At 36.7% G+C, this 10241-nt stretch overlaps 1 protein-coding gene across 20 annotated transcripts in view; it reads left to right on the top strand.

Moving 5' to 3' along the window:
• LOC113677594 (adenosine receptor A2b) overlaps positions 1–10241 on the top strand; it is a 39922-nt gene that overhangs the window by 14298 nt on the left and 15383 nt on the right. For 6 of the 20 annotated variants that reach the window (XM_089196467.1, XM_089196465.1, XM_089196464.1 and 3 more), the window contains exons 1-2: positions 6998–7272; positions 8087–8223. The gene's annotated coding sequence lies outside the window, so the exon portion shown is untranslated. Of the gene's footprint in view, positions 1–737; positions 935–1101; positions 1224–6809; positions 7273–7321; positions 7965–8086; positions 8224–10241 lie in introns of those variants that run through there. The other 14 variants (XM_089196476.1, XM_089196469.1, XM_089196473.1 and 11 more) reach the window with 10 other exon arrangements.

The following is a 10241-nucleotide window of genomic DNA, read 5'->3' as shown; positions in this document are numbered from 1 at the left end:
TTGAAGTTTCGGCAGTGGAAATTGCAGTCCACCTGCGCGGATCATTGCTTTGCTTGTCTTAACTACTATCTTACGAATAAATTACTCTCTACTCGGTTACAAATTAACCCTGTGAATGACTGCACTTGACAAAATCGCTTATTAAAAGCTAGGGAAAAACCGCGTTGTCTTAAAAAAAAATTTGCACTTTAGCAAAACATAACAATCTGTCGCTTGTTTATTTGTCTCTGTGGTCAGTTGTGGTTAAATTCTAAATCGTTAATGTCCCCTTGCGCAACCATAAGTTTTTATTTATTTTTGAAGGAGAACTTGGCCTACGGGAGAAAATAGAATCATTGATTTCTTTTCGGCATTTAATTTTTTTCCTTCTACTTCCAATATACATCTCAAGTTAGTGAAGGAAATTTCTCATGAAAGAGTTTGAGTGGACCTTGATTAGTAAGTGCAGTGTAAGAGCTTAAAAATTAAATTCAAGAAATGTTAATTGATTGGTCGGAGAAAGCAATATAATAACCAGCAACGTAACAATCGATCGATAATGAGAAGTAGGTTTAAGGACTGGTGGTTCTTTCGAAAATGAGTACATCTTGTTCGTGACTCATGGTGTCCATTTTTTTGGGAAATAATATTGATTTTGTGGTACATCTTTAGTAGTCTATATCCTGTGATTGGTGCAATCTCTTTGATTGACAGCCAAGCTAAATAGCGCTTTTCTTTGGGTGTTTTGAAAGCTTTGATGGATTAGAGAGTGACATCGAGTGACGACTCTTTTAAGCTGCTATGTTTTGCTAAAATAGTTCAGTTGGCACCTGCAAGAAAGAGACGAAATAGCTAGTTTTCGTTTGGATGTTGTGGAAAAAAACCTTATCTTCGGAGACGAGCATGAGGTAAAGGAAATTTCGTATATGCAACGAGTTTTTTCTAGGCCTAATTGGTAAGTTAGTGATTTTGTTAGTAAACTTGAGGTTTTGAGAGGTTATCTTTTCTAGCTGAAGATTTCAATCCTTCATAAACGAAATCGGTTTTTTTGTTTTAATTTTCGTTTTTTTTTTTATTTTTTGTAAACTCGCCTTTCACTTCCGTGTGCGCCGCAAAACGAAGAATATTCCGTTATCATGTCAGCCTTGTCCTCGAAGGAAAACCCTGTTATCCTTGCGGGCGAATGAGGGTTTTGGTGTTTACTTTCTCTCAGGATCGGGGTGTATTGCACCAAAAAGGAGGAGGTAATGTCTTAGGGAATAAATTACGACCCTATACGATTTCAGTCATTCAATTTGCAAGTGTATAATTCACTATTATTTTCTGATAGAATCATTGCATCGATCGGATAGTAATGACATCTAGATACCAGAAGAACCAATATTTTTGACGAGTCAAAAGTCTCACTCTACCCATTTTGAATAACCGAAAATTTAATCCGCTGGCTTTATGTATGCATATATAAAATACAAAAATTTGTTATATATATATATATATTTCTTTTCATTCGATATTCCAATGCCGCAATAAAGAAACCGATCGATGTCATTTATACGCAAAGACTGGGGTTTATTTACAACGCAAAAGGAACGTATGTTTTTGAAGCTTTTGAAAAACAGCTGATGAACGCCAAATTAACGAAAAAATTAGTAGCGTTGAAATTGCTTTCCTTTCCTTGAATTGCTATCGGATGCATTGACGACACTTCCTCGAAAATTGTTTTAAAAAAAAAACTTTTTTCCACGAATAGCTCCTAAATTTAAGTTCATCTCCATTAGAGCGGTAAGCTAAAGTGGCCAAGCTTCTTAAGCGTAAACTGGATTTAATCAATCGAGTTTAGCTTGTGTTTCACATTTTACTCGATTGGATTGTAACTATTCGTTTTTTGTCAAGAATTTGACCGATTTGGCTCTTAATTTGCAAATATAGATATTTTGGGCGACAAGCGTGTCAGTTAGTAAACATATGTTAATATAATCACTTTCTAGAGCATGATTTGTTCCATTTTTTTTACCTAAACCGTGTATGAAACATTGGAAAGTACAACAATTTTTTTTTTTGGGGGGGGGGAGGGGTAACTGATGGAGCCAGATGATTTCAGAGAGAATGATTTAAATTTGGCTTAATACCTGTTTTCTTGATATATCAGTGGAATCAGATTCCCAACAAGGGCTTTATAATTATAGCTAAGGTTGACACCGACGCATCTATGTTGGCTGTACTCGAAAGCACACGGATTCTGGCCTTGTGGTCGACGGAAAGACATAACTGACATTTTCTTGCCCATTTTATCCTTCACTTTCATTATAACACACAGAGAAGAGCGAAAAATTTGATGAGATGATGATTATTTAGGCGCTGTTCGAGCAGAGTTCAAAGACAAACTTTAAGCCCATCATTTGGGTCAACTTGAATGGACGTCTATTATTTATTCGGTGAAATGCGCTTATAAGTTGATGAGAATCCCAATAAAAGAATAAACTTCTCATATTTGCCGTTGGCGGTATTTTTAATCATATCCTTCAATACATAAAGCCACTTAAAAGACGGAAGGAAGCTGTATTTCAGGAGAGGTTTTTTAAAGACGATTCGATGAATTAAAGCGCTATATTGAATTGCGGTCTACTTACAAAGCCTACTTCACGAAGGAAGGGCTTAAAAATACCGGAACTTTTTTGGAAGATTTGGGTGACTTAAGTTTTATTCCTTCCTAAATTTAGTTTAACTGACTTTAGATGTGATTTCGAATAAATTAGTTTCTTTACACGAAATTCAATAGTACTTTGCACCATTTGAGTACTAAATGAGGTCAATTACCGTGGACCAATAAAATTTATTTGGATTTGTAGGACACACAATATGTCATTACGTGACTCATAACAAGCCACTGACATTATCAATACAAAGGGGAGATTTATTCTAGATGCTTCTTCACTGACGCAGTGGAAATCATTTACTGCTCTTTGAAAATTTGGTAACATGCGTAACTAAACCCTTTAGTGTTGCTACGTAATGCTTAAGTGCCCCTTCATTTCATAAAAATTACGTTTTAGAGGCCTGCTCATGTGAGCGAGTAAAATCGTTTTTAATTATCTCTATAGTTGTTTGTTTGAATGATTCTCGCGTTTTCCAAACTAAATTAAGACAAGAACTGATTTTCGTGCATTCAATAAAAAATACATAATGATACGTAGAAACATTGAAAAAGCGTTTGAAATGAAAGACAAACTGAAGCAATTTCACTTTCCTATCGTTTTTTATATGACTACGCAAAACCTTGAAACTGCCATGGGCGATATTTCGATTTTTCAAAGATGTAGAGGAAAGTTAATAGTCATTTCCTGGAACGTTTTGTTTGTTTTTGTCGGCGAGGAAATAGAGGATTGACTAAAAATTGGATAACAATTCAAGGATCCACTTCACCGATAATATTAAACCTAGAAGTTGCTATTGTACAAGATTATGTCAGATGTCGGGAAGAAAATGATACATTTGAGTTACTTTTGAGAAATTTTTCCTAAAGTAGAACTCATATTCGTCAAATTGACGTTTAAACTGCTTTCCGAAAATTAATAAAGGCGATTTAATATTGGGCTGATTGCATCTAAGTGATTAAACACCAAACATAACAGCCCAATTTTTCATTTAATTTCGTTTTCGATTTTTTTAATCGAATTGTCTAATTAGTTCTGTGAATTGTCGGCTGTAAAACTTGATTTCTTAGGGAGAAGTTTACTTTCTGTCTTTATCTTAATTTATATGTGATTCTTTCTTTTCAAATTAGAAAACAAAATCACGCTGGGAATGAAACCATCGTGATCCAAGAGGGGTGTGATATCATGGCTACAAACGAAATCATGCAAAATGAACGTAAAAAAATTTTTAACTATGATGAAAGAGCCTTTTTTGCAATCCCATATTGAAGAGAGTGGATATGTAGAGCTTGCAAATGATACCAACACAGTTGCTTTTATGGCTGGATATTATAAATTGATACTGCGATTTTAGCCTAAGGCTGGCCGTTTTCTTCTCCCGAGTAATTAGGCGCTAAGTGCTTCATGCTGTATGGGTTGTTCTAAAAGCAATTTGTCAATCGAAATTTCCGTTCATCAGGCACACTTTTTTCCAGAGGTATTTTCAGCAGTTCCTTTTGAGGAAGGAAGCTATCCCGTCGGTATTTTAAGTAGAATTGCCACCGACAAGAGGATGAATTTCTTGGATTCTCGCTAATTTAGGATGATATATTTCTTAGCTGAATTAGCGGGTATTAGTTTCGTAAAAATTCCAATCCGTGTCAATCAATAAAGGTTTCCATTTTGCGTCTTTAATATGAACTCAAGGTGTCCTTCGTGCGCAAGAAAAAATGGTGTATCACCACACCCAGAGGATAGTTTCTTCATCAAGTCGCAAATGCAATCACTCTACTGAATACCAACTGACAACTTTGAAGTGAGCATAGATTCACTTTGAATTAATTCTTTGATATTAACAGTTTTTAGTTTCCCCATAGCGTATTTCGTTAAATTTTCAAATCGAATCGTTTTTACGGAAGCGATATGTACTTTGTTGTGATGACCAACCCCTGGAGTGAAAAAAAAATTAAAATTCAACTATTTCCTCGACTGACTTGACAACCATTAAACAGCATATCAATCAAATGCCAGACTTTGGATAGACAGTGTCGATTCCCTTCAAGTGTGGAGATATACTGAGAAGGATGGTTAAGTTTTGTGGTCCATATAAAACTGAATTTGTGTTATGAACTAGCGGATGACTCTATGCAACCGAAGTCTTTGATCGCAGCTCTCTACAGTTGAAGGAAGTGCACCTGCCAAACATGTACAAAAAAATGACGTCGTAATCTAGTCTTAGGGAATACACAAACTTCACCATGGTCAAATGGAACAAATTGGACTAGCTAATGAGGAAACGTATGGTGTATATGTCTATATCTAGACAACGCTTTCTGCACTTGTAAATGTCTGGTTCCGATATTACTCTTTCACCTTCAGAACCTTTTCACCTTTTTTAAAAGTGAGTTGAGTGAGTTTTTACGCTGCTTGATTTCCACGTGGTAGAAAACTCGTTAATATTTCCGGTTGTCCATTCTTTTTATATTATCATTGTAGCATTGTTCAAATGGTGACTTGTGAGCCATTATTACTAAACTTTTGGCTTGCTTTAGTTTGTAAAAATTAATTATACAATCCCTACTGGTTTGACTCATGATCTTGCGTACAGTACTTATACAGTTAAAAAATCAAGAGGACAAAAATATTTAATGCTTTGAGTTCAGTTCATGTCTTTCCGCTGGATTGTTTTTCTACAGTTATTTGAAGATTTATTTCAAAAGACATCCTCGACTCAGGTATTCGTGGTGGTTTTATGGCAGAGCAAACATTTTGAAATAAGAAAGTAATGACTGACGTTTTAGCACGGGTTTCATAATTTTTATGCCTCTCCTTGGCATTAGACTCGTCATACTTAATACTTCTTGTATAAGCGGCCTTTTTCTAAATTATAATGAGGTGCTCCCTTCAAGGCTTCTTGCCAGTTTTCGAAAAAATCAACGTTCGGCTAAAACGCTTGGCTGTATTGAAGATGGCCCTTGAAGCAAAATATGTAAACTTTGTTGTGATGACCAACCCCTGGAGTGAAAAAAAAAAATTAAAATTCAACTATTTCCTCGACTGACTTGACAACCATTAATCAGGATATTAATCATATGCCGGACTTTGGATAGACAGTGTCGATTCCCTTCTAGTGTGGAGATACACAGAGAAGGATGGTTAAGTTTTGAGTTCCATATAAAACTGAATTTGTGTTATGAACTAGCGGATGGCTCTGTGCAACCCAAGTCTCTGATCGCAGCTCTCTACAGTTGAAGGAGGTGCACCTGCCAAACATGTACAAAAAAATGACGTCGTAATCTAGTCTTAGGAATACACAAACTTCACCATGGTCAAATGGAACAAATTGGACTAGCTAATGAGGCAAAAGTATGGTGTATAAGTCTACATCTAGACAACGCTTTCTGCACTTGTAAATGTCTGATTCCGACATTAATCTTTCACCTTCAAAACCTTTTCACCTGTTCGAAAAGTGAGTTTAGTGAGTTTTTACGCTGCTTGATTTCCATGTGGTAGAAAACTCGTTAATATTTCCGGTTGTCCATTCTTTTTATATTATCATTGAAGCATTGTTCTAACAGTAATTTATGAGCTATTATTACTGAACTTTTGGCTTGCTTTAGTTGGTAAAAATTAATTATACAATGACTACTGGTTTTACTCATGATCTTGCGTACAGTTCTTATACAGTTAAAAATTCAAGAAGACAAAAATATTTAATGCTTTGAGTTCAGTTCATGTCTTTCCGCTGGATTGTTTTGCTGTAATTATTTGAAGATTTTTTCCAAAAGACGCCCTTGACTTAGGTATTCTTGATGATTTTATGGCAGAGCAAACATTTTGAAATAAGAAAAAAATGACTGACGTATTAGCATGACTGAGTTTCATAATTTTTATGCCTCTCCTCGGCATTGGACTCGTCATACTTAATACTTCTTGTATAAGCGGCCTTTTTCTTAATTACATTAACGTGCTCCCTTCAAGTCTTCCTGCAAGAAGATGGCTACGGAAGCCGTTATGTAAAACTTTGTTGTAATGACCAGCCCTTAGAGTGAACAAAAAAATTAAAAATTCAACTATTTCCTCGACTGACTTGACAACCATTAATCAACATATTGATCACTTGCCAGAATTTTCTACAGTTGACATAATGGCTCTCGGGAAATTGCTGAGCGCATTTACAATTTATTTATATCGTAGAATGCACTTTGTGAAAGCAGAGCACGAAGACAGCGGATTTTGAGATTTGCTTGAGGCGCCAGGAAGAACGTAGGCTCATTTTGTGGTCAACCCACGTTACACGCTCCAAGTGCATTTTTAATGCAGCACGATAATCATGACGCTCGCCTGAAAGCCTGGAGCAGTTTTGGCAGTGTCTCTTGACCAGTGGGCGTTGAAACCACCAAGGTGAAAGCATTGTGCAAACAGAGAACAAAACGTAGTCGACGCCATCGGCGGTCGGCCGTTCAATAACGTATTACGTTTCGTGTTTGTTTATACGTGAACAGCACAGACTTTGATAGCACAATTTTGACGTAATTTAGCACTTTGATCGTTTGCGGTTAGTTGCAGATGTCATGTAGTAGTAAGATATTATGGTCATGCACTTGACTTCAGTTAGTACTTGAAGTTCCGAGTGCTTAATGGCTGACTGTGTTTTCTGGTATGTATTGCATATTTGATATATACTCTACCAACTCACTTTGCTATCTGCTAGTACCATCTTTGCGGAAGCTAAAAAGGATAGAAACTCTTACACGCTAGCTATCATTATTGCGTAAGAAGAAGGAAAAACAGTATGTCGTAATAGATTCCCACGTTTATTTAACAACAGGAAGATTGCTAGTTTGTTTATCAGTATTCCATCTGTCCATAAACCCAAGATCTCCTTTCGATTAGGCGACCGGCGAAACTCACGGCTATTTTTGACTCCGCGGTCAGTATCTGTCGGCCATTGTTTTGGTGTGCCACTAAGAAAGTCTTTAGTCAAACTGATACAGTTTACGTATCTATGACCCAGATAACCAAATCATACGTGCTCTACCGTGCCACAGGAAGTGACAAATGAAATGTTAGCATGTCGAGAAGCGAGAAGAAAGAGCATAAATACGAAAAAGACGAATTCAGCTTGATCTGTCTTTTTTTCTCTGATTGATTTTCCTAAATTTTCATCGAGAAAATTCCCTAAGTGCACTATTGTGACTATGGTAAAGAGCTTTTGAAAATTTCAGCAGACGACGCTTTTGGTTTCTATTTGAAATCTTGCTGTAGTTACTGTCGTGAATGAAATTTCATTTGATTTCACTTGAATGGAAAGTGCGTTTTAACAGTCTTTTATCTTCGTTCTCGATCCAAGTAGGTTGTCTAGATGTTAGCCTTTTCTTGATCATTGACTGCATGCGCCATGTGCTGAAGGCAATGGCGCCAGAACACACCAGTAATTGTCACTTACCAACCCCTGGTTTCTTATTTTACAGTTGTCAAAGGTTGCATAATATTGTGGCTTCTGGGAGGAAAAGGTAGCCTAAAGTCTACACAAGTCTTACTCAAGACTGCACCAAGCGAAGGCTACGCTCGCCGCAGAAGAACGAATTTAAAGGAAAAATTGAGTTAAGTAAGTTGTGCTTTTTGTTTTTTTTTTTGTGACTAGCCTACGGACGTTTCCCTTGAATTTTTTTTTTTAGTACCACGCAATTTATGAGATAATTCCTCACGTGCTGTTCCATTCAAATAATTGTATAGAAAACGTAATTATATTATTGTCGTCTTGCGAGCGAGCGCAGAATGCATAACACACATTTGGTCATGGTACGTGACATGAAGAAAAAATTTTGGTAGAAAAATTTTTTTTTTTTTTGACTAGAAAAAAAATTGGGCAAAATCTGATATTCTTTAAAGCTAAATTTGGCAACGTAGGCGAGCATAGCACACCATCGGATAGCTTAGATCATACCCTTGGTGTTCATTTCTTACTACACATAGTTGATTCATTCATACGTACTATAAGCGTTCCTTGAGCAAATGAGATAACGTGTCAAAATTCTTGTGAATGTTGTTTGGACACTTCAGTTCTTGTGAAACCGCATTACTGTTGGCAAGGAAGTGACATTTTCCCGTTTTCGTGGTTATCATTAAAACGTTTTGCATTACAGTTATTATTTCAGTAATAATTCGATTTAGAACCCTCGTTCTAATAAGCGCCCCCTCGAATTTGTTGATGTCTATAAGCACCCCCATTCTAATAAGCACCCCTATCGAAAAAAGCACCCTCCTTCCAAAAAATGCCTCTTTGCCAATAGGCGTCTATATCCCAATTAGCGCCCCTATTCTGTTTCAGTGTTAGCACTGTTAGGGTACATGCACATTAAGATCAACCGTGGCCCATTTTCCTTTAATTGCTCACTTAAAGCCTCTCTACAAAAAGAGTGCTCTTCGTCTCAGTCACTCAACTTGAATGTCCACGTGACTACACAATTCCTCTAAACGAATGATCTAGCTAATGAGGATCCAGGGACAACGAGTCCATTTTCCAGTCTTCGTGATCCTTTTCATGTAATAAATCAAAGCCTTGTTTCGCGCACTCTACTGTTTTTCAAAAGAGAATGAAGCGCCTTGTCTCTTATAAACGCCCTGTTTCGAATAAGCGCCCTCCCGCGAGGTACCAATAGTAAATAAGCACCTCGGGCGCTTACTCGAATCCTCACAATACGTCCGCTATGAGTCGTTTTTACGTTTATAGGTTAAAATATTTGCATTAACTGCAGACAAGAAATTTTTTGCCATCATGTAGCATAAAAAGTATTGGGGCGTTTTATTTTAGCGACGGTTCTTTTTTACTGCGGAAACTACTCTACATTTTGCAAATTGAGAACAATTTACAAAAAGTCTGCTACAATAAAGAAACCGCAACATGTTAATGCTACGATGTATTTTTCTAAAGGGTATGTTAAGAATTATAAGAAACGTGAGATGAATTTTGCCCTTTGTCCAAACGTCATATGCAGACTCGCCAACTTCCTGGGTCTCCTGAAGGGGAGCTCACTAAAGAAGGATGCTTATCATTAGTGGGAGGGGAGACAGGGGATGTATTAAAAGCTCTACAGGAAGAAACCGCAACATGACTCATTGCTTTTTTTTTTTTCTATTTTGATATGCGTAAAGTTAGACTGTTTGAGATGTGAGATATGTGTTAGTGAATAGCGGAAAAAATAAAAAACTACACTCAGTTTATTCTGCAAATGGAATCTGGCCTTACATTGAATAGTTTACTTCACACACCAGTTTACTTTAAACAAGACGCGAGGCATTTCTCTTTTACGTTCTCCATAGTTTCTAGGAAGTCATGACAGAACTTGCGTCTTGAGACCTTGGCCGGGTTGTTGATAGCTGGAGGAAGATAACGCAGAGTTAGAGTGAAATCTGATTTCAAATCTGAAAGCTTTCAAAGAAAATTCATTATAATTCCTTTGTCTACAATTTGATGATTGAATGTTCTAAAAAAACAAAGAAATTGTTCCGAAAAAGGCTTTAAAACAAAGTGTAAAGAAACTGGGATTGTAATTTAACCCTGGGTTGGCGGTAATTGGTCTTCGAACAACTGGGTCCAGCTGATCTTCAAATACATGTCTTTGC

The sequence above is a fragment of the Pocillopora damicornis genome, chromosome 2 (genome assembly GCF_964200805.1).
Source record: "Pocillopora damicornis chromosome 2, jaPocDami1.2, whole genome shotgun sequence".
Taxonomy (NCBI): Eukaryota; Metazoa; Cnidaria; class Anthozoa; order Scleractinia; family Pocilloporidae; genus Pocillopora; species Pocillopora damicornis.
The sequence above is the reverse complement of the archived record's forward strand: the minus strand, read 5'-3'. Positions and strand labels throughout refer to the sequence as shown.